Genomic DNA, 6,516 nt, shown 5'->3' with positions numbered 1-6,516 from the left:
CGCCTCCTGCCCCCATTCCCTCCCAGCATCAGAGTCTTTTCCAATGAGTCAACTCTTTGCATGAGGTGGCCAAAGTACTGGAGTTTCAGTTTTAGCATCATTCCTTCCAAAGAACACCCAGGGCTGATCTCCTTCAGAATGGACTGGTTGGATCTCCTTGCAGTCCAAGGGACTCTCAAGAATCTTCTCCAACACCACAGTTCAAAAGCATCAATCCTTCGGCGCTCAGCTTTCTTCACAGTCCAACTCTCACATCCATACATGACCACAGGAAAAACCATAGCCTTGACTAGACAGACCTTTGTTGGCAAAGTAATGTCTTTGCTTTTTAATATGCTATCTAGGTTGGTTATAACTTTCCTTATGAATAGTACTGCTATGAATATACTAATACATGTATTTAGTGAAATATATACTTTTGTGTTTGATACATACCTCAGAGTAGCATTGGTAAACCATTGAAAATGTGCATGTTTCACTTTAGTAGAAAAATGCCACATTATTTTCCAAAGTGGTTGCAACAGTTTCCACTCCCACCAGCAGAGTTGGAGAGTTTCATTTGCTCCATATACATGCTGAATTTTATCAGTTTTCCTGCATCTTTTGAGATGACCATGTGCTCATAAGATTTTTTTTTCCATTAATCTGTTAATGTGGTGAATTACACTTCTCATTTTTCCTCGTGAAAAAGGAACCTCTCTTTCCTGGGATAAATCCAACTTGGTCAAGATGTACAAATTGTATGTTGCTTGATTTCATGTGCTATGGTTTTTGTAGAGTTTTCACCTCAGTCTTCATTAGTGGGGTTGGCCTATATTTGAGGGGGGAGGTTGCTCTAATAACTTTTTTTTTTTCACAAAATGAAAGAAAATGGCCCCAAGAACTAGGTATATTTAGACAACTGCACAATAGGGTCAGAGTCAAACCAGAACTGGAGATCCAACTCCCAGTGACAGCAAATCTGTACTGCAGCTCTGGTCTAGAACTCTTGGAGTAATGATGCCAGTTCCCTGAAAGGCTATGAATGCTAAGATAAACTCTTGACACCCTCCATTTCTAACAATTTTTGACTCCCAGTTTCTCCCATACTGTTTGGAAAACTGCAAATTTGATTTCCTCCTTGTTCACACGACAAGAGCTTAGCTCAGGCGTTCCCCAGTCAGAGGAATGAAACAAGTCTCTCACAGTAACCCTCCTGGGAATCTTTGGTGATATGTGCCTCTCTGCTGAGATCCCCAGACTAGATGAGTCTCACATACTCAGAAGGAACGGGTGGAGAGCACGGTTGTAGGGGCAGAAGAAGAAAACCTCTGCCTTTGTGAACCTGAGGCGTACTCTACCGTGTAGGCTTGGGTTGTCTCTCGCTCGCCTCCACTTTGCAGTGGGGGGCTCCTCTCCCGTCCCCACCCTCTTGCTGGTGCTGCTGCAGGGTGGAGAGCGCCTGGACCACAAGGCTCCGGCTCGCCCACCCCTCCCCGAGTTATTAACCACAAGGTTCCCTCACAGGAAACTGGTGAAAATGAGTATTCATGCCTCTTCAGCCAAGGCAATACAGACCTTCAGTGTTTCATCTTTGAGAGAAGTTTGTCCACAAAAGCTTCCAGAACAGCAGCCCTGAGAGTTTGATGGGAAACGGGATATCCACATGGTCTCAAAATATCTCTCATAAATGGCTTATTAATAACAAAGGGAAAAATAGCAACCTTCCTACTGGCAGACAGTTGAATGAAATGAACAAGATTAATATCTCCAGTGCTGGGACTAATGGACATCACGCGTTCCCTGAGAAGGACTCATCATTTCTGTAGCATTTCTGCTGAAAATATTTAACGTGGACCTAATCACAGAGAATTATCAGACAAATCCACACTGAGGGACATTCTGAAAAATAACTGGTCTGTATTCTTCTAAAAAATGTCAGTGTCTTAGAAACCAGAAGACGAGGTACAGTTTCTGATCAAAGATGAGCAAAAGGATTTGACAGTGGAATCCGTGCACCATCCTGGAGTGGATCCTGAACCAGAGGATGAAAAGTATTATAAAGGTCATCACCTGACATCGTTGTCACCTGACATCATCTGAAAACTGGTGAGATCGCAAAATAGACTTCTTAGAGAGTAATACCATGTTACTGTTAAATTTCTTGATCTTGATAACGGTGCCAAGGTGACATAAGAGAATGTCCTTGTTTTTTAGAAATTCACACTGAAGGGTTTATGGAATGTGATGCCAAAATTTTCAGCTGATTTAGAAAAAATATCTATATATCACATATATATGTGTGTGTGTATATATATAGAGAGAGACAGTGCACAAGTGTGTCAAAACGTTAACAGTTGGTGAATCTTGGAGAAGAATATAGCAGTTTTTTCTATATTCTTGCAAGCGTTCTTTTCTGGATATTATTTCAGAACAATAAGTTTTAAAAAATGCTTTCATATCTAGCAAATGGAAAACCACAAAGGTAAATGATAAGGATCATCTGGTGGTTTGAATATAGAGTGTCATTATTAACACGTTCTTGGTGCTAGATGTCTTCAGAGGAAATCGCTTATCTTCTTAACCCTTTAAGAAAGGGATCATCACTCCACATGTGCAGATGAGAAAGATGAAGGCTACAGAGGTGAAATAAAACATTCAAGGTCACCCAGCAAAGAAGCAGCAGGGTTGGGATTCACTCGGGTCTGTGTGAAAGCCTTCAGGTGCCACAAATTCCCTGGGATGTGACCCTGACAAAAACTGATCAGAAGAGAAGGTGGCATTTATGTCTTCTTGGTTATAAGCTGTTGGGTCTTAATTCATCTGGCCTTTTCTGAGAACTACCTCTTCTTTCCAGGCACTGCCTTGGATGTAGTGAGTAGAGACCCCCTCCCCTAAAAAAAGGCAAGATGTGTGTAAAGTCCAAAGAACACAAGGGTGGACATGGACAAGATCTACAGTGAGAAACAAGGGTTTCTGGCAGCCCAGAGGGGAAGGAAGTTGGTTCCGACTGCCCTGATGATTTTGGGTAGCTCACTCTGTTTCTGAAGAAGAATGATGGAGGTAAGAGAAGGGGCACTGGTGTCCACCTAGATGGTGTAACCTGGACTGGGACCAGTGCTGCCTCTTAGGAGCCATGTGGATCTTGGGAAAGTTGTCCAAAATACCTGTAGGGTTGATCTGAGAATCAGATTTAGTATAAATGAAATGCTGGTGCAGCAGGTTCGGGGCCTCTTTTAGGAGCTGTGGCCTCTGGGGACCTGGGAGTAGCTAAAAAGAAGACAGAGGTTGGTGGAGATCATATTGATGTTACCGTGTCTTTTCTCATCAAGAAACTAAAATAGAGGTGTCCCCAGCCTGGTTCCAAAATGGATATGCTGAACCAAACTTTAATGTGGGGGAGAAAAGTAAGAGGAATAATGCATTATTTTGTAAACTCTTCTTCTATGCAGGAAACAGGGCTGAATGGTATCAGGAAAGAAAGAGAGAAGCGTCTTAACAGTCTACCTTCACCCTTAACTCAGGAGTGCTTTTCCTGGGGCAGGGGAAGAAGTCTTCCTGGCTTCCCCTTAAGAGTTCCACATATGCCCGTGACTGCCAAAGCATCCTGTCTTTGGCAAACATCCCAGTCCCTAGGCTCCTCCTGCAGAAGCTGGAATCAATAGAATAGACAGTAACCATAGGGGCAGGGATGCAAAGGCACCCACCATAAGACAACACAGTGAGCTCAAGTTTCACCAGCAGCGGAAATGCCCACTGCCTGAGGGCTAGTACTCAGTTCTGGGGCAGACTCAACCTCAGGCCACTGACACTTATAAAAGGAGCTGGGGTACTCCCATAACCCCAACCAGGGCCAAACATATAAGCTATGGCCGGCCCCTGAGGGGTGCTCACAGAATGGAGATATCATTACTATGTGAAGTCGAATATGCCACTTTGGTGTAAGGATTATTCTCAGCTACAGGCAGCTGAGAATCAGCCAACAGAGGAAGAGTTCTTTGCCCTTCCCCTGGGTACCAAAAGCGAGGCATACGTTTCCCTCTGAGAAAGGTGCCCGCCCTGTACCAGAACAAGTGACTCTTATTACCAAAGATGAGTCGCTGACACCAAGTTTAGTGTGCGCAAACAGAACTTATTAAAATAGATCTTATCTTCCTTTAGTTCACTCATATATTTCCTTGACACTTCATCATAGTTCATCATCCCTGGAAGCCCAAACTTCCTTTCCTTCGTTGAAATGGTACATAAGCCTCCAAGCCTAACTGCTTTTTTGAGTTTCACCCCTTTTCTGTGGACACCTGTGGACCTAAACATATTCTGAATAAAAATTATGTCTTTTCTCTTAATCTGCCTTTTGTTAGTTTAATTCACAGACCCTCAGTTATTGAGTTAAGAAACTAGAGGAAAACAGTTTTCTCCCCAGCATATGCTTAATAATGATGAACTCAGACTTCCCTCTCACACCACTTTTTGTCATGTAAATACTTTTCGTCACTGGGAGAGAATTCCAAGTGGATTAGTAATTTCATCTATAATTTAGTTAGTAAGTTATTTACAAAATGGAAACCTCTCTGCTTTGCATTTATCAGTGATAGCCATTTTCTAAATGGCTAAAAACTTATTTTTGAAAAGATACCATATCATTATTAAAGAAAACTTTCAAAAACTTTCAGAATGAAGAGGAACAGTCTAATATCTGACTTTGAATTTCTGCCTGTTCCATTCCAGAATGTGATCCCATGCATCCGTGTCTTGACAGTTGTACCAGATATACCACCTTAATCTGCTTTTCTCATCATAAAGATTTTTCTGGGTTTCTACATAGTTCTCATATGAGTTCTTCCTTTCATTATTCATCATTCTTCAGAGAGCCATTTATCTCCTAGGACTTCTGTGACAAAAGTGCCATGGCTTGCTAAACTCCTTAAAGGGGAGTATAATATATAATTTCATCTTTTTATCTCTTCTAATGACTAGAGCAGTGCTGGGAATATGCTTAGTTCTCAGTGTTTGCAGCCTTGGGAAAAAAATGTTCATAGAAGACAAATTCTAGGAATAAAGAACCATGTAAAAGACTAAGAGGTCTTATCAGTTCTTCTTGCATACAATATAGCATAAGTTTCCAGAAAATACAGCTAAAAATACGAATATTATACTATAAACCACACATTTTTCTCCATGTTCAACCCTTCAGAGCAATATTGTGGTCATACCTTTGATTGTATGCAGGCGATGTTCCTGACCACTCTTATACAGGAAATAAATATTTAGCAGTAACAAAAAAGTCTGTTTATTGTAGCTTTGTGGGGAGGTAATCTATGTGAATCTATATTTAAGTTATGACCTAAATCAAATCCCTTACAATTATACAGTGGAAGTGAGAAATAGGTTCAAGGGATTAGATCTGATAGAGTGCCTAAAGAACTATGGACGGAAGTTCGTGACATCATACAGGAGGCAGTGATCGAGACCATCCCCAAGAAAAAGAAATGCAAAAAAGCAAAATGGTTGAGGAGGCCTTACCAATAGCTGTGAAAAGAAGAGAAGCAAAAGGCAACGGAGAAAAGGAAAGATATACCCATTTGAATGCAGAGTTCCAAAGAATAGCAAGGAGAGATAAGAAAGGCTTCCTCAGCAATCAATACAAAGAAACAGAGGAAAATAACAGAATGGGAAATCTCTTCAAGATCTCTTCAAGAAAATTAGAGATACCAAGGGAGCATTTCATTGAAGATGGGCTCAATAAAGGACAGAAATGGTATGGACCTAACAGAAGCAGAAGATATTAAGAAGAGGTGGCAAGAATACACAGAAGATCTATATAAAAAAGATCTTAATGACCCAGATAACCACGATGGTGTGATCACTCACCTAGAGCCAGACATCCTGGAATGCAAAGTCAAGTAGGCCTTAGGAAGCATCACTACGAACAAAGCTAGTGGAGGTGATGGAATTCCAGTTGAGCTATTTCAAATCCTGAAAGATGATGCTGTCAAAGTGCTGCGCTCAATATGCCAGCAAATTTGGAAAACTCAGCAGTGGCCACAGGACTGGAAAAGGTCAGTTTTCATTCTGATCCCAAAGAAAGGCAATGCCAAAGAATGCTCAAACTACCGCACAATTGCACTATCTCACACGCTAGCAAAGTAAGGCTTAAAATTCTCCAAGCCAGGCTTCAGCAATACATGAACCATGAACTTCCAGATGCTCAAACTGGTTTTAAAAAAGGCAGAGGAACCAGAGATCAAATTGCCAACATCCGCTGGATCATCAAAAAGCAAGAGAATTCCAGAAAAACACCTATTTCTGCTTTATTGACTATGCCAAAGCCTTTGACTGTGTGGATCACAATAAACTGTGGAAAATTCTGAAAGAGATGGGAATACCAGACCACCTGACCTGCCTTTTGAGAAACCTGTATGCAGGTCAGGAAGTAACAGTTAGAACTGGACATGGAACAACAGACTGGTTCCAAATAGGAAAAGGAGTACGTCCAGGCTGTATATTGTCACCCTGCTTATTTAACTTATATGCAGA

General features: G+C 41.4%; 1 protein-coding gene across 4 annotated transcripts in view; it reads left to right on the top strand.

Moving 5' to 3' along the window:
• CCR8 (chemokine (C-C motif) receptor 8) overlaps positions 1 to 6,516 on the top strand; it is a 20,348-nt gene that overhangs the window by 3,250 nt on the left and 10,582 nt on the right. For 2 of the 4 annotated variants that reach the window (XM_010835487.1, XM_010835482.1), the window contains exon 2: positions 1,507 to 2,088. The exons of the other annotated variants lie outside the window; for them this stretch is intronic. The gene's annotated coding sequence lies outside the window, so the exon portion shown is untranslated. The remainder of the gene's footprint in view (positions 1 to 1,506; positions 2,089 to 6,516) is intronic. 4 annotated transcript variants of the gene reach the window in all.

The sequence above is a fragment of the Bison bison genome, unplaced genomic scaffold (assembly GCF_000754665.1).
Source record: "Bison bison bison isolate TAMUID 2011002044 unplaced genomic scaffold, Bison_UMD1.0 scf7180017864043, whole genome shotgun sequence".
Lineage (NCBI taxonomy): Eukaryota > Metazoa > Chordata > Mammalia > Artiodactyla > Bovidae > Bison > Bison bison.
The sequence above is the reverse complement of the archived record's forward strand: the minus strand, read 5'-3'. Positions and strand labels throughout refer to the sequence as shown.